This window comes from Cricetulus griseus, chromosome X (genome assembly GCF_003668045.3).
Source record: "Cricetulus griseus strain 17A/GY chromosome X, alternate assembly CriGri-PICRH-1.0, whole genome shotgun sequence".
Taxonomy (NCBI): domain Eukaryota; kingdom Metazoa; phylum Chordata; class Mammalia; order Rodentia; family Cricetidae; genus Cricetulus; species Cricetulus griseus.
Window position 1 is genome coordinate 65,628,127 of NC_048604.1, and position 22,743 is coordinate 65,650,869.

At 41.7% G+C, this 22,743-nt stretch overlaps 1 long non-coding RNA gene and 1 other non-coding gene across 11 annotated transcripts in view; one reads left to right on the forward strand and one right to left on the reverse strand.

Moving 5' to 3' along the window:
- The window catches only part of Magee2, a 156,642-nt gene that overhangs the window by 58,054 nt on the left and 75,845 nt on the right, over positions 1-22,743 (forward strand). For 9 of the 10 annotated variants that reach the window (XR_004771363.1, XR_004771361.1, XR_004771362.1 and 6 more), the window contains one exon: positions 87-239. This is a non-coding gene — a long non-coding RNA (MAGE family member E2). Of the gene's footprint in view, positions 1-86; positions 240-2,481; positions 2,882-22,743 lie in introns of those variants that run through there. The other variant, XR_004771368.1, reaches the window with a different exon arrangement.
- LOC113837708 lies at positions 84-247 on the reverse strand. Its single transcript, XR_003488432.1, has one exon. It is a non-coding gene; the product is annotated as a U1 spliceosomal RNA (small nuclear RNA).

A 22,743-nucleotide genomic window follows, 5' to 3' on the forward strand; every position in this document is an offset into this window, starting at 1 on the left:
TAGATTCCATTCTTTAGATAGGTAGTAGTCAGTTGTTTCTAATACACATACAGCCATGTATTTCTTTCTTTCTTTTTTTTTTTCAGAGGAGAGTGTGAATGCAGTCCCCCACTACCACAAATTATGCAGTTGAGTTTCCTGCATTTGGAGAAATCTCAGGAGTCAGCGTATCCAGAGTGCAGTGGCTGAGTCTAGCCCTGGGAAAACCACCTTTATGATCACGGTACCTCTCCTGCAAGGTAAGCATCAACCTTGTATTCCTATTACCACTAATTCCAGAACATTTCAATTACCACAGAAAAAGAAACCCAATATTCATTTTCATCTCTTCTCTATGGACTTGCCTAGTCTAGATATACCAAATAAATGGGAGTTTTATAATACATGACCTTTTGTTTAGCTTCTTTCATTTAGAATAGAATTTTAAGTGTTGCCCATGTTGTAGTCACCTTCAAATTAGTACAGTTGCTGTACTTTTAAATTGCAGAGTTTCCTTTCATTTTCTGTTTATTATTTTAAAATGATTGTTTAATATGTTTAATGAAACAGGTTTCTTTTAAATAGATGTCTGATTAGTTCTTTGAGTGTTTCATATGTGTTTTGATCATTTCACCCCCTTCTCCGACTCCTGCTAGATTTGCCCCCACTTCCCTATTCACCCAATTGTGTGTCCTTAAAAAAATCAAGTCCAATTTGTGAAAGCCCAAATATTCTTGGACATGTGACTTCCACTGGCAGGTGGTTGACTTAACAGCAGCTACGTTCTTAGATAAAACTGAATTTGCCTTTTCCTGCAGCTAGTTATTAATTACCAGTAGCTTCTCAGGTAGGGGTGGTTCCACCTTCCCTCTCCATGCTGGCATCTAGTGTGGTTTTGGCTTGCACAAGTCTTTGGCATGCTGTCACAAGCAGTGTGAGTTCATTTGTATAGCTAAATGAACACAATACTAAGCTGACATTTATACCCATATACTAATATAGTAGTGACTTTTTCGACCCTCGTTAGAGACACTTCTATTTTCAGTAGATGGTGATTAACACACAGACCCATAACTGATTATGGAGACTGGGACTCTCTTACTCTAATATTTTCTAGATAATTCCATTATGCTAAGGTATTCTATTCCATATGATTTCCATTGTTTTATAACTAGTAGAATTTGTCGTATGGCCCAAGATGCAATCTGTGCTCCTGTACTTTAATACATGTGTTTACATTCATCTGAATTCCCTATGCATTAATTGGAGAACTAATCATTTGCAACAGAATTCCCCATTCATTATTTACATTTTACTTCTGTAGCTACAGTCAGAGTCTTAATAAATACTTATTTCCTGAAATTTCTTCTGCTTGTGTGTGTGTTTGGGAATGTGCATGGAATCCACTACTACTGTGAATTTCTGGGCAAGAGAATAATTTCTTAGCTGTAGTTTATATAATTGCCTGTGGGTGGTAGCAAAGCAACACTAAAAACCAAGTCCTTTTTCTTTATCCTTTGTGTTTTAAAGAAATAGAAATGGGTGTTTTCTGTTCTCTTGAAAGCTGGAGTACTCCCTTGGAAAATAGCCCTTTTAATATGTTTGCCAATTTGAGACATGAAAAAGATTTATTATTTGTAAGTGCCATTTACAAATGGTAGGCCAGGTTTACATTTGCATGTTTTTATTGGCTATTTCCCTCCCCCTCTAATTTATCCTTTCATTTCTATTGTTAATTTTCCTGTTTGAGGTTAAAAGAGAAACTTACCGCTTTTCCTATCATTAAAATTATATATTATATATGTATATTATATAGATATATGTACATATATGTGTGTATGTATATATAGAGAGATCATTATGGAAAATTAAAAATATCAGAAAGACTCTAAGATAGGAAAACAAAACCTAGATCTTCCCATTATTAACATTTTAATACATTTTACCCATTCCTGTATTATTGTGCTTGTGGGATATTGTAAGTTTAAGTTGTTTATTTTGTCCAGTTTACTTCCTAGTTTTCAAGTAAGATTGATAGCGACTGTCTGTCTTACTAGGCTTTTTCTGGGTAAAAAATGTAAAGTTGGAAATGTCTGAAAATTAAGAGTGGTAGAGGGAGATACTTGACATTGATCTTCAGCCTCCACATGCATGTGTGCATATGTGTGCGCGCACACACACACTTCAAAAATAATAAATAGGAAGGTTTTATGTAAACTATGGTAATTAACCTGAAATCTCTATAGTCATCTGTGAAGAAGTTACATCTTTAAAATAGTTTTGTATACATGTAACAACAATTGATGAAAAATGAGCCCATGAATTTGAAAGAGAGTAAGGAGTAGGAATATGGGAGGGTTTGGAGGGAGGAAAGAGGAGGAAATGATGTAGGTATATCTCAAAAATAAAAGAAGCAATATAATAAAATAATTAGTTTTTACATCCAAGAATATAGCTTGCTTCTTTGTTATTTGTTGATTTATCTCCTTTTATCTATTCTAGCACATGTGAACTTCAAAGGATAACATTCAGGAGTGGTATTTTTCCACCATATGAGTTCTGGTTACCGGGCTTGTTGGCGAGTGCTTTTACCTGCTGAGCCATTTTGCTGGTTCACCACTTTCTCCTTCAACACATATCCAGGATTTTTTTTCTTTTCCTTATAGCGACTAAGAGTAGTCTGACAGTGAGTGGTGAAAGGGAAGGCCATTAATTCTTTATATATTAAATGGAAAGGTTAACATGTTTTCATTTTATTATACAGTACACGTCTTACCAATGTTTGAAGTAATTTATGCTTATTGTTGAGACATTCGGCAATATAGAAAAGCAAAACAGAGAAGAAAAAAAATCTCAAAATCCACCCGGGATAGCTTAATATATTTCCTTTTGCTTATTTTCAGTTCTTTGTCTGGTTTGTGTTTATGGTTGCACAATTATATATGCTTCTGAAAAATTCAAACAGTATAGAAAAATACAAAGGTACAGAGTAAAAAGGGAAAGAAAAATTTGCCCCGCCTTCAACCCATTTCTTCACAACCCCAGCCCCACTCAAGTAACAAGTACTGATATTCCAGGAGTGAGTTCAAAAGTGTGTTTTTAGATGGGCATGGTGGTACCCTTCTTTAACCCCAGCACTCAGGAGTTTGAGGCCTACAGGTCTATATAGCAAGTTTCAGGGTAGTCAAGGCTGCACAGTGAGATCATGTTTCAAAAGAAAAGCACATATACATATGTGAGACAGAGGCAGAGAGATAGACTACATATATTTTCTTTGTGGTCTAATTGATCATTATTGTTGACTATGCCTTGTTTCTTTGGAAAGAATGTTCATTTTGTGTTTTCACCATCAAAGTACCTATATAGTTATTAAGCCAAGATTATTAATTATGTTCAAATTATTTTCATGTGTAATTATTACTTTTTAAAAATTGATGTATGGATTCACAAGAAAGCTAAGAATCCATTCATTAAATACCTATGTGGTACTATCACATACTAGTTTCTGTTCTGTAGCCTCCAGAGATGCAGACAAATAAAGCCTGCTAGTTGTCTTTGCATTTTCATGCCAGAATGCTTGAGAAAACAACTCACAGAAAGCAAGATTTATTTTTGTTCATGGTTTCAGAAGCTTCAGTTCATGATCAGCTGATGTCATTGTTCTCCATTGTTTGGATCTGGTGGAGCAGTACTGCTTCCCCCTCATGGCAGCTGAGCAGAGAGGGAAAGGGATTAGGGGACAAGATGATAGCACTCACACAGTTGACCTGTTTCTTCCAACTCTGCCCCTCCCACTAATAGTCCCTTCAGATTTGATTTCATCATTAGGCAATCCATTGAAAAGTTAGAGCCCTCATGGTCCAGTCGCCTGCTGAAAGCCCATCAGATGGCAACCAAACCCGAGCCTTCAAGGACTATTTCAGATTCAAAACCATATATAAAAAGAAACAAAAGCCCATGTTTTCTGTGGAAGAAATACCCAGAAGCAATTAACTATTAATGTCTACCATTGCCATATGTGCATATTTTATTCTGCACATTAAAGGTTATTATTTTTAACTTTTGTCAGTATGGTAGAGATCAATTTATGTTCCTCTTTTTATTCTGCATACGTTTTTTTAAGACAGAGTCCTTTTCATTTTTTTTAAATTGAAAGTAAAATATGCAACCTGGAAGATATAACAATCCATTTGTATCTTTTTTCTTTTGCACTTTAAGCCTCGTGTGACTTAACAATAGTGTGGGGTTTGACACATGTAATTTTCCTTTAAAATACCAGTAAAGTCACAAGTACATGTAAGATATAAACACAGTTCATAAAACAAGAAGGCATGAAAGATGCATGAGTGATAATTTCTTGAGAGCCTTAAATAAGCACAACATACAGTGAAGCAAATATATACATTTGAGTTGTTCAGGAGCAGGAGTTAAATCCTGGGACTAACAAGAAGGTAAAAACAGTCCAGTAGCAGGCCATAGATGACTATGAGAAATTACACCACTGGTTCTCTTCCTGTCCTCTCTGACAGAGCTGACTAACACCCCCTTTGTCCTTCTCTAGGGATTGCTTGTTTAAAATACCTTTTCTCATACAATATATCCTGATTATGGTACTCCCCCACTCCTCAGTTCCTCTCCACCTCCCCTCCCCTCCATATCCACTCCCTTTCTTCTAAGAGATAACAATGAAACATGACAAAATAAAATATAACATAAAGCAAAAACTTTCACATCAAACTTGGACATGGCAACTCAGCAGGAGAAAAAGTCACAAGAGCAGCCACTAGAGTCAGAGATACCCACTTGTTTGTATAGCCTAGCGTCCCATAAAAGTACTAAGCTAATAGACGTAATATATATGTAGAGGAACAGTTGTAGACCCATGCAGGTCCTGTGCTTTCTGCTCTCATCTCTTTGAGCTCACATTTCTCTTTCAGTAACAGAGTACTTTCCCGTATGAAAGAGACTAGATAAGAGCTCCAAGTAGGCACCAGCTTGATTTCTCCATGTTCAATGAGTTGTGCAATGGGGCCCTGCTGTAGCAACACTTTGACTTAGCATAAGCCTGACTTGCTTGGGGATTTCCATGGAACCTCATTGGCCAACAGCTCAATTGAGTGCAACCCAGTCCCTCCATTGGAAGCCTCTCCTGGCTGCAAGAGATAGCTAGTTGAGACTTAATATCCCCCATTACTAGAGTCCTAATTAGGATCACCTTCAGAATTCCAGGAAGTTTCCACTGTACTAGGTTTCCACACTCCCCACATACCACCCAATTCAAGCCATCTCTCTTCACACTCTCTCCCTCCATACCATCTCCCCACAACCTGATCCCTCCCACTCCTGTCCCCACCCACCCCAAGTCCACACTTAAAATCTACTCTATTATCCCTTCCCAGGGAGATCCATGCTTCCCCCTAGACCTCTCCCCTTTACCTAACTTTTCTGGGTCTATGGATTGTAGCTTAGTTATCATTTACTTAATGGCAGATATCCACTTAGAAGTGAATATATACCATACTTGTCTTTCTGGGTCTGGGTTACGTCACTCAGGATGATTCTTTTTGTCTAGTTCCATCCATTATCCATTCGCTTGCAAACTCCATGATGTCATTTTTTAAACAGCTGAGTAATACTCCATTGTGTAAATATACCACACGTTTCTTTATCCATTCTTTGGTTGAGGGACATTTTGGTTGTTTCCGGTTTCTGGCTATTACAAATGAAGCCTCAATGATCATGGTTGAACACGTGTCCTTGTAGTACAATGGAGTGTACATTGGGTATGTGCCCAATAGTGGTATAGCTGGTTCTTGAGGTAAATTGATTCCCAAGTTTCTGAGAATGTGGAATGTGGGTTTTGGAGGGTTTTTTGGTTTTGTTGTTATTTGTTGTTTGGTTTTCGGTTTTTTGTTTTGTTTTGTTTTGTTTTGTTTTTCGAGACAGGGTTTCTCTGTGTAGCTTTGGAGCCTATCCTGGCACTCACTCTGGAGACCAGGCTGGCCTCGAACTCACAGAGATCCGCCTCCCGAGTGCTGGGTTTAAAGGCATACGCCACCAACGCCGGCTGGAATGTCGGTTTTAAAAGTAGGTCTCTGGATTTCCTTTGGGTCTGTTCTTATGCCCCCCTTTTTCTTTCTGATTTTGTTAATTTTGGTATTCTCTCTCTACTCTTTAGTTCGGAAAAGGGTTTGTCTATCTTGTTGATTTTCTCAAAGAACCAACTCTTTGTTTCATTGATTCTTCGTATTGTTTTCCTTGTTTCTATTTTATTGATTTCAGCCCTGAGTTTGATTATTTCATGCCATCTACTCCTTTTGGATGTATTTGCTTCTTTTTGCTCTAGAGCTTTGAGGTGTGCTGTTGAGTCGCTAGTATGGGATCTCTAATTTCCTCATGTAGGTACTTTAGTGCCAACAGCTTTCCTTTCAGCACTGCTTTCATCATCTCCTATAAGTTCGGGTCTGTGGTGCATTGATTTTCATTGAATTCTGTGACGTCTTTAATTTCTTTGTTTATTATTGCCTTGACCCAGTAGTCTTTCAGTAGAGAGTTGCTCAGCTTCCACAAGAGTGTTGGCTCTCTGTTATTTCTGTTGTTGTTGAAATACAGCTTCAGCCCATCGTGGTCTGATAAGATACAGGGTGTTATTTCAGTTTTCTTGTATCTGTTGAGACTTGCTTTGTGACCATGTCTGTGGTCAATTTTGAAGAAAGTTCCATGAGGTGCTGAGCAGAAGGTGTATTCTTTTGTGTTTGAGTGAAGTGTTCTGTAGGTAACTGTTAGCTCCATTTGGTTCATAACCTCTACTAGCTCCAGTATTGCTGTTTAGCTTTTTCTTTTTTTAACTTTCTTTTTATTTACTCTTTGTGATTTTCACATCATGCATCTTGATCCCATTCGTTTCCCTATCCCTTTGTGTCCACACTCTGTCCTTGCAACCCCCAAAAAATAAAATTTAAGATAAAAAAAAGAAAACAAAAACGGGAACAGCTCATCATGGAAGCTGACACAGTGAGTCACACAGTAAACCCTTTTGTCCATATGTCTTTACTTGGAAGTGTTTATTGCAAAGAGTCATTGGTCTGGTTTGAAGCCTTTGATTTCTACTACACAAATGATGCTGGGCCCTAACCGGGGCTCCTCTTCGACACCCTGTTGTTGCTCTGTGTCATAGGTCTGCAGGACCAGCCCCTTCACGTGCTCCTGCAGGGTTATAAATGGACTGGATGTTAGGCTGGACCAACTCATAACCCTGGTTCTGGGTCTGAGTAGTTGCAAGGTTTGTCACCCTCCAGCTCTACCCCGTCCTCACCACCAGGGTTAGTTCTTTAGCATTGCCTTGGCTAGTTCACCCCTTGCAGCTTATGAGCAAGGGGTGGGGCCAGTTCTCCTGCTTTCACGCCCTCAGGGTGGGTTCTCCCACACCTGGACCATCAGGACCAGCTCTACTGTGCAGCCCAGGAGAGGTGCAGGGGCCACTCTCTCAAGTGCTGCGGCTGGTGAGGGGCAAGGACAGCTCTCCTGCTCTTAGGACCTCCGGGCCATGTCTCCCACCCATCACAGGTGGTGAGGGGCAGAGGGACATCTCTACCCCACCCATACCACCATATAGCAGATGAGGGGTGGGCCAGATGTCCCACGCTCATGTTCTAGGGTCCGGTTCACCTGTACCGCTGTCAATAGGGTCAGCTCTTCTGTGCCACCCAGGCGAGGTACAAGGCGGAGGAGCAGGGTGTGGCCAGCTCTCCCACTCTCACACCCTCAGGGCCAGCTCACCCGCACTTCTGCCAACAGGATCAGCTCTACTGTGCTGCCCAGGCAAGGTGCGGGGCCCCTCTCCTGAGTGCTGCAGCTGGTAAAGGGGAAGCATCTTTCCCTTGCCCCCACCACCACACCACACCACAGATGAGGGAGGCAGTACCAGCTATGCCCCTCTCCTGCCCTCAGGGCTGACTCACCTGCACCCGTCTACAGGGTCAACTCTACTATGCTGCCCAGGTGAGGCTCAGGGTGTGTTCTCCCGAGTGCTGCTGCTGGAGAGGGATTGGGTCAAGTCCCCTGCCTGCTGCAGGTGGCTAGGGGCTAGGAGAGTAGGGCATTTTTCCCTCACCCAGTCCACCACATGGCAAACTAGAGGGACGTGGCCTGCTCTCCCATTCTAGCCCATGAACAGGGTCAGCTCTGTTATGCTGTCCAGGTGAGGTGTAGGACTCTTGGTTCTGAGTGCTTCAGCTGGTGAGGAGCGGGACCAGTTCTCCCTAGTGTTGCAGCCAGTGAGGGGTGGGACCAATTCTGCACAGTCGTATCTTCTGTGCCTTTGGTGGTATCAGGAGCCATGGATATCAACAGAGACCAGGGCTGCATCAGAGCCATAGATGCAGACACGGGCCCAGCTGCAGCTCAGGCACAGACATCACCATGGCCCTTGGTGGCAGTCAAGCTACCCACCTCTGTCCACCAGACATGAACTATTCTGTCTTTCTCCCTTCCATACCACACCATCCATCTGTGACACCATATCGGCCCATGTTTTCTCCTCAGAGCGTGGGGTGAACTGCCCCAGGCCTGTGTGTGGATCTCCTTGTCCTGCTTAGTCCATCATGGTGCTGGGCAGGACCATACTTTCTCATCACAAAGAGATTATAACAGTAACCAACTCCGGTGCCTCTGGTGTGGAACAGGCTCCTGGTTGCTGAGATGTGGCTGGAGCCCCCTTGCTGGCTGGGACTAGAAACCCTGAGCTAAGTTTGGTTGAGTCCTGGCCGCCCCAGCCACATGGCATGGGGCAGACAAGTTCTAGTTTTTGTCTTGATGACCTGTCCGTTAGTGAGAGTGGGGTATTGAAGTCTCCAATCATCAACGTGTGAGAGTCAATGTATGATTTAAGCATTATGTAATGTTTCTTTTACAAATAACATGCCCTTTGTTATTACCATTGTTCTAGTATTATTTATGCTGTCATTTCCAGGAGAAATGGTTAAAGGAAGTTAAGACACTTGGGTTAACAATTCCTCCCCATAAGAACCATATACTAGCAAAAAACCCCAGGCACAAGAACTTTATTTTCAAATGGTTGGTCAGGATAGTCCAAATCACTCCCTAAACAATACAGATTATTGAGGAAGCCCTTGGTTGCATGTCATGGGTTGACGGTGGTCCCTGTTGCAAAGACACCACAAAATTAGGGCACAAGACCTGCATAATTCAAGCTGGATCTGATCTGAAAGCCACTTTCCTGCAGTCTAGCATCCATGGTACCTGAAAATATCATGCAAGCTGCCAAGGAACAGAAACAACTTGCTCAGCTGCAAAGCCTATGAAAAATAACAATGACCACCATGGCAAGATATGAATACATGTGCAATAAGTGGCACTCACATGTCAGGGGCAACTAACATTTGTCTAATTGGGCTAAAAGCACACTCAACATAAGGGAAATCATGCCAGGTACTGAAAATCTACCCAGCTTCTCGGGACTAGTGAGGTCATGAACCTTACCAGTCTTTTCCTGGTAATTTTGTAGTTTTGGGTCTCAGCAATTTTATGACCTAAAACCTTGAAATAGACTTCCTAGATTCTGTTTTTCTTCTTTTTGGTCTGTGCCTGAAGTCAATCATTTCAATTGTCTTACTTTCAAGTTTACTGTAAACTCGGGTCCTCCTGTTTACAATTCAAGCACTTTACCCTCTAAGCTATGCCCGGTCCTTTGCCAATGTTTTAACAGGTTTCTTTGAAGTCTATGGGCTTTCCAAGGCTTTCCAGATTTGGTCTTTGTTGGGACAATCCTTGATGACTTAACATCCTCCAAGTCTAAAGGCCACCCCGGGGGTTGTGGGGAGATCAGGCTTCCCACGGTCCTTTTCTGAGTACACATCTTGCCACATGGTGCCAGTGACTCTATAAGTCCCACATGTGTATGGCAACTGTTACAGATCCTAATATCCTGGACAGTCTTATGTAACATGAATAATAAAAACCCAGAGACTGATATTGGGGTTCAAGCTGAAGACCAGAAAAGCAAAGCAGCCGGCCACTAGCTCTTACCTTTCCCTCAGACCGAAAGAGCTGTCCTGTCCTCACATGAGACCCTTTGCTTCTTCCTTTTATACCTCTCAAATCCTGGGATTCAAGATGTGGGATCCCAAGTGCTGAGATCGCCTTTGTGTGAGCTGTTTCTCTTTTAGACTGGATCTATTTCTCGTAGCCCAGATGGCCTTGAGCTAACAGAGATCCGTCTACCTCTGTCTCCCAGGTCCTGAGATTAAAGGTGTGTGCCACCACTGCCCAGCTTCTAAGCTTCTATAGCTTCTATAGTATGGCTGGCTTTGTATTCTGATACTTCAGGCAGTCTTTATTAAATCATAAATAATATATGAGCACAGTCTCACTTCAGCTTCTTTGTGTTTTAGAGGGACTGTTGTTTTCCTCCACTTGTGACACCTTTTCCCATCTTGTTCTTTAGTTTGATTCCTTGCAGCTCTTGTGAGCAGTACTGGATGCCTCCTTCTTAGTTCCATGTTCAGTAAAGACAAATGGCTTGAATCAACCATTTAGCTATTTTTTTTTTACATAGCACAGAACAGCGGTACACAGTAACAGGAAAATTGTGTTCTACATCTTCCTGTTCAAGGGAAAGAACTGAGTGCTGGGGTTGAATCTTCAAGACCTAAACAAGCAATCAATCACTTCACTGGAAAGGATGCGATCAAGGGTGGGTGAAACACGACAGCCTATCACTTTGAAGATGACTTTTCTACTGGCGTGGTCGATGCCAAATCTTTGGCTCTTTTCCAGGCCCTGGCAGTTGTTTTAAAGAGTCTCTGCTTCGGTTTTATTTAATTGGTTTGGGTTTGGGTTTTGGTTTGCTTTCCTTGCTTTTTTCCCTCTGAGAGAGAAAGGAGCCTCATCTACAACTTGGCTGCTGTTACTCCATGCCTCTGGCATTATCAAGATTAGTTTCACTTAGGACTCTGCTTCCCTTAGTGCATTTGCCTTTTGGCTTTGCCTTCTAAGCCCTTATGTGTGCTTACTCTTTACATTCCTCATGTCTTGCTGTTATCCTTGGATTGGCAGAGAAGCAGAGAGCCTTTGATAAAATTCCTTGGAGTGCCAACCTTTGCAGAGGAGGAACATTTTAAAATGTACCCCTGTCCCCCCTTTCTCTCTCTCTTCTCTCATACATTACATTCTGACTGTAGCCTCCATCCCTCCTCTCCTCTTCCCAGATCCACTCCTCCTCCATTTCCCATAAGAAAAGAGCAGGCCTCCTAGGGGATATCAATGCTTAGCCTTTAAAGGCTAGGCTTACAATGGAAAATCTACTTATTGTCAGTGGAGTGTAAGGCAGAGAAAGTGACAGTGTCGGCCAGTGAAATGATTAGCCCTCGGTGCATTTAAACAAACTTATATACACCTTTATCTTTCTATCTGTTTGACTTAAAAGCTTTTTGCTAAGGATCCATGGCATAAGGTACAGTAAAGTCTTCATGGAGGCTTACGTGTTTATGTTAAATCAACTGAAAAAGAAAGAAAGAAAAGGCAAGAGAGAAAGGCAGAAATAAGTGAAGGAAGGAAAGGAAAAAAGATTGAACTAAAAAGGAATGACGATATAAAGAAGGGGGGGGCGGGCGAGCCTGGATCTATTACATTAGCTTCCTGAAGAGGGCAGCAATGTTCTGTGAACTCAGACTCTGCAGGCCTTTCCCTCCAGTTACAGGAAAATTGGTTTCCAAGCAAGGTAGATATGAAACGCTTACAACTCCTTCCTGCATCGATTGTGATCTTTAACATAATTGTTTATCAGTATGATGGGTGAAAATCTGCCTCACAGCATTGTTTCCATTTGCATTTCTTTGATAGTCAGGAGAGGAAGGGATTTCTGTTTCAAAGCACTTCTCTTTCTTCCCTGAATGATTTTCATATCCTTTATCCTATATTTACACCAGGATTTAAATTTGTGGCTTTTACTTTTTCTCATCACAAAAATAATATGCATGCACTGTCGAGATTCGAATAAACTTAGAAATTTTGCATACTCCCATTTATACTCCCGAGACAATGGCTTCCACGTTTAGATTCATTTTTACTACCATCTGTGTAGTTACTTGCCTTCACCACATTTTACATGATTTTGCTTTATAGCCTTATTTTTCATACAACTGTATATTTCACGTGCAATTAATAATTCCTGCATAACTTCTGAAAATAGCTTTAGTTTATAATTTAAAAAGTAATTCATTAGTACTGTTAAATACTTGATAAACACTGGAAGATGTAATTTGGACAACCCAGAAATAACTGTTACTATGCTTTTGATGTGTGTGAGTGTGTGTGTGTGTGTGTGTGTGTGTGTGTGTGTGTGTGTGTGTGTGTGTGTATGTGTGTGTGTATTTATTGTGTGCATGTGTCTGTCTGATTGGGTTTGTGTGCACATGCATGTGAGCCAGAGGTCAACCTCAAGAGCCATCCATTTGGTTGAGACAAGGTCTCTCGTGCTCTGGAGCTCACTCAGTAAACCAGCCTTGCTGGTTTGCCAAAGTTCATGTCAAAAAGCTGAGTATAGTAATATTCATTTATACTCCCCAAATTAAGGAGGTGTACATGGAAAGATGTCTGAGGCTAGCCTACACACATGCACACAATGGTTTAACTGTATTTGTATTTGCACTCTCTCATTCCTAAATTGAAACAGCAAGCCTCATAAAACCACTTTACAGTTTCATATACAAAAGGAAATTTTCTAAGAAAGTATGTATTTTTACTTAATTTTTAAAAACTCTTTATCTTGAGGCTATTGAGCAATGGAACTTAGAAAATCCCAGAAGACACTAAGCACAACTCATCCTCCCCTGAAAAGTGTGCCTCCATTCCTTGAATGTGTACTGTCCTTATCCAAAGTCAGTGACCTCACTTCTAGTATTCCCTCTTTCCCTCACTCTTCCCTGCCCCAGACCCATGCTTAAATCTGAAGTATGTGCTATCCGTTATCTTGGAATAATAAACTCACTAATGTTGCATCACACATTTTATGTGATGTAGGGAACCATCCAGCTTTACCTGACTTCAGGCCCCTCAGAAAAGGGGGAAGAGGGGTCCCAGTGGCAGTGCTGAGCTTTGTCTCACCACTGTTGCTGACACAACCAGAGATTTTTGAATTTGGTAAGTTAAATTCTCTTCCCAGTATTAACACACTTCAGGTAAAGATAAATTTCTAAGGCTCTGTGAGGTGTCCCCACCCCCCAACAACAGAACTTAACCACTGATGCAGGGATGGTAGCCATAATGTCAGCTATCACCACCAGGGAGCTTCCTAATGCCAGTAGTAAAAACAACAGCAAGCACTCACTGAATTCATGCCCTGTGTCACACATTAAAACTATCTCTTGTAAATTAATTCATTTAAGATTCATAACAACTCTTTGAAGTATGGCTATTATTACCAACACTTTATAGACGGAGACATAGCTGGAGCACCAAAGAGATCCAATTAACTGAACTGTCTAAATACAAATGGGTGAACTGAAAAATCCCCGTGTTCATCGATATTTTAGAGAAGATTATTTTAATCAAGGTAGATGTTGCTTTCTGTCTGGAAGTGGAACAATATATAGGAGGCCTGTGCATTTGTTGGAGAAAGGAAAACTAGAGATAATGGTACAGGAGTTGAAAATAATTATAAAAGAAAGTAGGGAAGTCAAAGATACACTTTTCTTTTACAGCATGGCTTTACCAAAATATTATCAAATTACACATTTTATGTGGGAGGATTGTGTGGTAGATAAACCTCAGTGAAGCTATTAAAATCAAACAGAAAGGAAACACCAAGCAAACACATCCAAGAGGAAAATTTAAACAGGACTGTGGACTGGTAAAGAAGAAAATTAAACAGGGAAGCAATTGTGAGAGGAACAGCTGCACCCGGAAACCAACTGTCAGTAAAAAATAACCCAGGCTTCGCAGAGGAGCTTTAGGGCTTGGAAAGAGTTGCAGAAGCCTAGGCAGCTGCTTTAATTGGCAGCCCCCACTCCTGTGCTCCCTCACAGAGACCCATCCTCAGAAGTTATACTTTAAGTATAATTAGAGGGAAAAGGCGCAGTATTTGATGGTGCTGCCTGGCACAAAGTAAGTACTAAGTAAATGTCACCCATTATTGTCATTTCCACTCAGATTATTAAAACAGGGTTTTTTCCTTGGTCTTCTATATCAAATCTCTCTTCTGCCAGTCCATCATCTCACAGTGTCTTGATATACGTTCCCTCAAAGGGCTTGTTGCTGCAGCAAAGAGTGCATGGGCTGGCCTACTACTTGGACAAACCTTGTCTGAACAGTTAAGAAAATCTGATGAAAGGCATGGGGACATGGCTTTGCACAGTTCAGGGGGTTTACATACACTTGAGTTGCCTGGCAACAAATATCATTCATTTTTTAATGAAAGAAAGGTCTGACAGTGTTGAATATTACCTGAACTTTATGATTCTGGAACACAGAGCCAATTAATAAGTCTTTCCATGGCCTGCCTAGCATGTGCAAGGTCCTGGGTTCAATGCCCAGAATGGCAAAAAACAAGCAGTGCAACCAAACAAACAAAAACATTATGAAATCCTCCCATATCTTTGGTTTTCTAGGAGACTTCTTATTGCAAATAACTAGCCTTCCCCATGTTACTTGTATTTCCCTATAACAAAGCCAGGCGCATTTGTTGCTCTCTAAGCTGTTACCTGAATTGTTTGTACTTCCTGACCCCTGACAAACGGGTACAATATGTCTGTTACCTTGATAAAATAAGCTAAGCTTCTTTCCTTTCCCGGGGCTCTTTAACCTTGACCCATCATCAGCCTGAACCAGCACACAGCCATTCCTTATTGACTTGGGTTTTTTTCCAGGGGAAAACCACTTTGTAATCAATTGCCATGCACTTTCATCCGTTTTTCCCACGCCCAGTTCTTTGGAGCTTTAGTCATTTTTCCCTATATAAAAAAAATAATAGATACATTTAATGGGCATGATGTAACCCCAGCAGCACTCAAGAGGCAGAAGCAGGGATCTCTGTGAGTTCAAGGTTATCCTGGTCTACATAGTGGACCCTGTGTCAAAAACATAATATAGAAATGAATCAATAAACTTAAATAAATACTGAATTGGAATGTATTTTCCTGTCTGACTTTAAACACAGACTTCTTGGTCAGAGGTCATCACTACTGCAATAGTACTCTTCTGCGGCATTTTTATTATGTGTGTGGTATGTATCAGTGTCTGTAACCGCGTGTTTTATATTTTTGTATACATATGTGTATATGTTCATGTGTGTGTTTGTGTGTGTGTGCATGCAGGTGTGCTGGCATATGTGTGGAAACCAGAGATCAATGTCGGATGTTATCCTCATTCACTCTCCATGTTAGTTTTAGAGAGAAGGGCTCTCACTGAACCTGGAGTTCTCAGATTCAGCTAGAGTGTCTGGCCAGCAAGCCAAGGGATCTGTGTGTCCAGTCCCCCAGCAGTGAGATGACAGGTGTGCATGCTGGCTAGTTTTATGTCAACTTGACACAAGCCATAGTCGTATGAGGGGAGGGACCCTCCATTGAGAAATTGCCACCATAAGAGCAGCTGTAGGCAAGCCTGTAGGGCATTTTCGTAATCAGTAATTGATGGGAGAGGGCCCAACCCATGGATTGTGGTGTCACTCTGGGCTGGTAGTCCTGGGTTTTATTAAAAAAAAAAAATGGAGCAAGCCAGGGGAAGTAAGCCAGTAAGCAGCACCCTCTATGGGCTCTGCATTAGCTCCTGCCTCTAAGTTCCTGCCCCAACTTCCTTCAGTGATAAGCTGTTAGCTGGAAGCATAAATGAAATACACCCTTTCCTCCCCAAGTTGATTTTGGTCATGGTGTTTCATCACAGCAATAGAAACCCTAACTAAGACAACAGGCTTTTCACATGAGCACTGGGCATCTGAACTCAGGTCCTTACACTTGAATGACAGATACATGGAGATGCTGTAATTATCATACCACAGAACCAGTCTTTTCAGGTCCTAGAGCTCCAGCAGGTCCTAGGTAGGCTAGATGTTACGGTGGGCCCAAGGCCCAGCGATGGGCCTGGGTGGTAGCTGAGCTGGTCAGTACAGGCCATTGGGGCCACCCACTTCAGGCGAGGGGGTGGAGCCAGCTCTCATATTCAAGTGCCATCTGGGCCGGTTCTCCCTCACTTGTGTGGTGAGGGGTAGGGTCATCTCGCCTGAGTGCAGGAACCAGCTCTCCTGTGAGGGTCAGGACCAACTCTCTTGATTCAGTGTCCAGCAAGAGGCAAGGGCAGCTTTCCCAGGGCCGGCAAAGAGCATGGCTGACTCAGCATGGCCCTCTCATTTCATCTGGCGTGGTGACACAGGCCACACAAACACAAGCTGCAGCTGGATCACAGACCCAGACATGGCCCTCAGCAGCAGCTCGGCCCAGATGATGACGTCCTGGTTCCTGGTGGAAGCACCAGCCACTGAAATCAGGCTGGCTTTGGTGGCAGCACAGCCCCCAGACACTAACAAGGCCACAGATTTCAGCCCCAACACTGGACTTCCGTGTGACCTTTGGGGGCAATATGGACCTCGTACTTCAACACAGACTCCAGCCGCAGTAGGACCAATGGACCTAGACATAGTTCTTGGCAGCAGCCTGGTCTGGATGTCACCATTTCCCTAGATGGCAGTGCAGGCCACTCAGATTGGCATGGCCCCAGACCTGTAGGTCAGCTTTATTGCTAGAGATGCCACTGCTGTTTCCTATATCAGCTCCCAGGCTTGCTTAATATATGAAATTGGAATTAGATTTTGTAAAATTAGAGGGGGAAAATCCTATTTGTTCTGTGACCACAGGGGAAACCCAGAATCACTTTTCCAGTGGGTATCCAAACTAAACATTGCTTAATGCCATATATGTTTTTTGAGACAGGGTTTCTTTTTATTGCTTTGGAGCTTGTCCTGGGACTTGCTCTGTAGACCAGGCTGGCCTCGAACTCACAGAGATCTACCTGCCTCTGTCTCCTGAGTGCAGGGATTAAAGGTGTGTGCCACCAACGTCTGGCAGTGCCCTTCATTTTTAAGGACTTAGGAAATTTGAACTAAATAGTCCTCAAAATATCCTTAGCACTTGGAAACAGAGAGGGACCTAGGGATACTTAACACTTCCCATATTCTCCATGTTGTTATTTTTCGTTTTGTCCCAGTTCCCTGCCATGTCACTCCTAGAATGGACTAAATTCCTAATACACGTCTTCCATCACCTCCCTAATGCTCTGTTGTCCAACCTATGAGGAACTGGAATGGCCCTGTGGAAGGTCCAGTGAAAAAGTGAGGGAGTCTCATGGGATCAGACCTCTTTGCTTGCTAATCTGCAATAATTCAAGGTCTGCTCCTCTTAATAAGTTTTAATGTTATTTCTTTTTCTCAGATTTCCCTCTCCCCCAAGGAACGAGACAAAATGAATGGTGGAATTAAAGAGAAGACTATAAATGCAGACTGGGTCTTCCCCTGAAGGAACAGTTGGGCAGAGGGGCTTTTGGGGGGGGGCAGTCTCCTTACTTGTGCGTTTGATACAAATACTAGTTTTAGAGTGTGTCAGTTGGATTCTTTTTCATCACCATAATGTAGTTCTTCACAGCACAACTGAAGGGAGAATTTATTTTGGCTTACAGGTTTTGTTGTTTTTTTATTTAATTTAAATTTATATATTTAAATGTTTGCCCTCTTGTGTGCCTGGTGACTGCTGGAGGCCAGAATATGATGTTAGATCCCCAGGAACTGGAGTTACAGGTGGTAGCGTGCCACCATGTGGATGCTGGAATTGAACCTAGGTCCTCCAGAAGACTGGCAAGTTTTCCTAACCACTGAGCCATCTCTGGTTCCTGGCTCATTGCTTTAGATGCTTTCAGCACTTTCGTAGAACGGAATATGTGCTGGAATAGAGCAGGTCAGGAAGCAAAGAAAGAAAATACCTGTGCTGGGGCTCTCTCTCTTTCTTCTTCTATTCCACCCGGACCCTAGGCTGGGCCCCACATTCAGGTCAGGCAGCCCAGTTCCACTGTTTTCCTTATTATTGCTTCCACTCTACCTCCCCCCTTAGTTAATCCTGTCTGGAAACAGCCTCGACAATATACCCAGAGGTGCACTTTCCTAATCTTGAACTTTACCAATCCAACTGACAAAATTAACTACCACACAGGAGGTTAATGCTTCCTCCTTGAGATCATGGGCACTCAGAGCATAGTCTGTATTCTGATACGTCCAATATATCATTAAGGTATTGCTGACATTTTATATAAATCTCTCTATACAATTTTCCAAATTAAAAAGCCAAATCATATTTTCTAATTATCCCAAAGTAAAACTAAAGGTGTTTATACTCTGTATATATTTGTTCTTCGATCATTACTGTTTCTTCAACTATTATTTAAATAGTTTTTGTGTTTATTCCAATTTAATTTCATTTAAAATGCATAGTAAGTTTTGTTTTGGATGGACAGAATTCTATCTCAAATTTATAAGTTGAAGCTCTAACCTTCAGCACCTCAGAATATGATTAATTCATGTGAGTCTCCCAAATCTAGTAAGACCTGTGTCCTTTTTAAAATTAAGTTTATTTTTTTAAATTTCATTTTGCATTCCAACCACAGTTCTCCCTCCCACCTCCGTTGTCTCCCCCAAGCCCACACCCATCCACTCCTCTCACAGGGGAAAGCTTCCCAAGCCTGGCTGGTTAAGCTGAGGCAGGACCAAGCACCCCCACCTCTGCATTAAGGCGGCATATGGCATCCCACCCTAGGGAATGGGCTCCAATAAGCTAGCTCATGTACCAGGGGTAGGTAATAGTCCTGAAGTGGGGGCCCCTCAGATATACCCAGCTACACAATTGTGTCCCAAATGCAGAGGGCCTAGATAGGTTCCATGGAGGCTCCCCAGCTGTTGGTCTAGAGTTCGTGAGTTCCCTTCATAATCTTGACCTCCCTTGCTCATGTATTCCCTCCTCCCTTCTCTTCAACTGGATGCCTGGAGCTCAGCTTGGTGCTTGGTTGTGGATGTCTGCATCTGGTTCCATCGATTACTAATGGAGAGAGTGCCTGGACTGGCCTTCCCCTGTAATCAGACTGGTGAAGACCTGTGTCCTTAGAAGAGAAGATTAAGACACATCTATGTGTGCATAGAGAATACCTCATGTGATGGCACAGTGGGAACATGACCATTTGCACATGTGGAGAGAGGCCTTAGAAGAAACCAAAGTGACCAGTATCTAAAGCCCAGTATCAGAAGCCTCCACTTCTGAAAGCTAATATATTTTTGTTGCTAATTCCCCCAGCATGGCATTTTTGTTGTTGTTTTTATGACTGACCAGTGAACTAGGACACTTTCAAATTTGCTTGTCATACTTGCATAGGAACATGGTCAATTTTCTCTGTATTGTTACATTTTAGCATGTGAGCTGTCAAAGTACACAAATATTCTATTTTTTTATTTGAAGCTATGCTCTCCATATACAATTCCTATACCTTTAAGTCCTGTTTCCCCCTGTTATTGGACTGTGGAAGATGAAAGAGGTAGCATCGAGATTGAGAGATGTCCCTTCCTGCTCTCCTCTTCACAACAGTTCAAGCAAACAATGCCGATGGTTTCTCTCCACTCACACTGAAAAACACTTCCTAGAAATTGGAGATACTGGATGAGAGGACAGAAAGGACTGGTCATTAAAGTACTGGCTTGGGTCACTACAGATTCTTTCAAGTCCCTCTGCATCCTGAGGTCATTTTCCCTCTTGGTAGTGCTGCTCTTCTCGTAATTGCTTCCTTCTTTGACCTTTTCCTCTAATAGACTGAATTTGGAGTTAGATTCCTCCATGCCTCCCCTTCGGGGTCCTGGTTTTTTTGCCCCCTGTTTATCCAGCACACATAAAAATGTTACAAAATAACCCTCAAACAGAATGTGAAAGGAGTGAGATTTTTATTTAGAAAAGTAGAACACCAGTTAGTGATAACTCAAGAGGCTTTTAGCCTCAGGTCTCTATATTTTTTCTGGGCTCCATCACTTTGTATTTTTTCTTTTTTTTTTTTTGGTGTTTTGTTTTGTTTTTTGTTTGCTTGTGCTGGCAAAGACTAGGGTCTGTTTCTGGAATCCCCATCCACATTTCATCTGCATGAAGAAAGCACATAAAATACATGAACATGGTAAAACCACTTCTTTATTTACCAAAACTAGTAAGAGCCATTCTTGATGGGTCTTAGTTTTTCCCAAGGACTGCTACAATTCACAGATGGGATGAAACAAAAACCAGAAACATGCCTGTGTAGATATGGGATCCTTATTTGACCTAGGAAACAAGCCTTTCTCCCAGCTCCAACAGTCATTAGTTTAACTATGTAAAGATGTATTGCATTTGTTTGTGTTGCAGAATGGTAGCTTAACTATGTAAAGATGTGTTGCTTTTGTTTATGCTGCATTTGTTTAATTATGAAAAATGTGTTGCTGTTTTGCCTTGCCTGCCTAAGGTACCTGATTCATCTAATTAAAAACGGAACAGCAAATAACTAGGCAGAAGAAGGATAGGCGGGGCTGGCCGCCAGAGAGAAAAGGGGAGCCAGCCAGCCAGCCAGCCATCAGGGAACCAGCCAGCCAGACATAGAGAAAGCAGGACAGCAGGACATACAGAATGAAAGAAAGGTAAAAAGCCCTGAGTCAAAATGTAGATGAATAGAAACAGGTTAAATTAAGTTATAATAGCTAGTGGAACAACTAAAAGATAAGCCCAAGCATTCATAACTAGTAAGTTTCTATGACATGATTTGGGAGCTGGCGGTCCAAGAAACCCTGCTACAATTGTTTTTTTTGTTTTTAATAAATGGGACACCTGGGCGTTGGTGGTGAACGCCTTTAATCCCAGCACTAGGGAGGCAGAGGCAGGCGGATCTCTGTGAGTTCGAGGCCAGCCTGGTCTCCAGAGCGAGTGCCAGGATAGGCTCCAAAGCTACCCAGAGAAACCCTGTCTCGAAAAACAAACAAACAAACAAAAAATGGGACAGACTGCTCCCACTGCTTTGGATGGCTTTTGGGAATCTATTCTGAGGAGCTTAGTCCTACTTCAACTTGATATGCTGTAATTTGTTGCCATCCATGGGAGGCCTGCCCCTTTCTAAACAGAAACAGAAGGAGTGGATTGGGGCGGGGGGGGGAGAAAAGGATAGGAAACTGGTTGAAGTATAAAATACATTAAAAAAATAATAAAAAATGAGGCTCTAGGTTGGATGTTATCAAGCAGAAATTATTGTATGGTTGGACATTTTAATATGTCTTATCATAAAGAGAGCTAACTAGTCTGGGGCTGAAGTTGTAATTGGTAAAGAAATAATCATTCATCTTTTGACTGAAGGAAGAGGCTTTAGTATTTCATAGATTGCAAAAGTATTTCTTTGTATTTGCTTGTGGTTAGACAAATTTACAGAGTAGTCTTGTCCTCACATTCTGTTTCAAAAAGACCTTGTCTGGTGCTGATATTTTATGAGATTCTTTGTTTTCACCAGAGAATAACTCAGCCTTGCTATGAGCACTAGGAAAGCTTTCAAGAAATGCCAGACCAATTTTTGATTGTTAGGGGCTGCTTTTTTCTCGCTCACTTTGAAACTAGCACAATAACAGAAAACAATGTAATTTTAAAATGGGGCATGGAACTAAACAGAGTTCTCAGAAAATTAAATACAAATGACTGAGAAACATTTAAAAATGTTCAGTACCTTTAGAAACAAGTATAAATGTCCATCATCTTTAGAAACACTTAAAATGTTCAACATCTTTAGGCGTCAGAAAATACAAATTACAACTACATTGGCATTTCATCTTACCCCAGTCAGAATGGCTGAGATAAAAAAAAAATACTATAAATATTGGAGTGGATGTGTAAAGGGGAACACTTATTCACTACTTGTGGGAGTATGAACTGATGGAGACACTATGTAAATCACTGTGGAGGTTCCTCACAAAGCTAAAAATATATCTACCATGTGATGGATCCAGCTATGCCCTTCTTGGCTATATACCCGAAGGACTCCATTTCCTACTCTAGAGACACCTGCTCATTCAAGCTTATTGCTGCTCTATTCATAATAGTCAGGAAATGGAAACAGCTTAGGTATCCAGCAACTGATGAATGGATAATAAAAACATGGTACATTTACACAATGGAAGTTTATCCAGCCATTAAGAAAAGCAAAATTATGACATTTTCAAGTAAGTAGATGTGAAAACAATCATTCTGAGTGAGGTGAACCACACATATAAGACAAACTTTGCATGTTTTCTGTTATTTATGGATCTTAGTGTCTCATTTGAAATAGAGACATATAGACCCACATAGAGAAAATTAGTAAGAGGCCGAGTGAGGGTCTTTTCATGGAGGGGAGATAGAACTCAGTGGCATAAAGGGCTAAAAGGGAATAGTGGAATAGGAAGGATTAAATTGGGGTTGGTGGGGGGGCAGGGTAGAGAAGGTAATATAGGGAGGGATAAATAACACTAAAGACTTTCCAAAAAAGTCACGTGGAAAGTTACTACTGCAGAACCTTCCTAAAATATATGTATACACACATATAAAAAGAGTTAAAATGGACTTACTCTATAATGGGAACATGATGTCCCTACAGGCTAAAACATAAGATTGCCAGTCCCAAGAATGGGTTACTTCCTTTGGAATTGTTAGACAGTGAGGTCCTATAGTCCCATACACAGAACAGGCTATT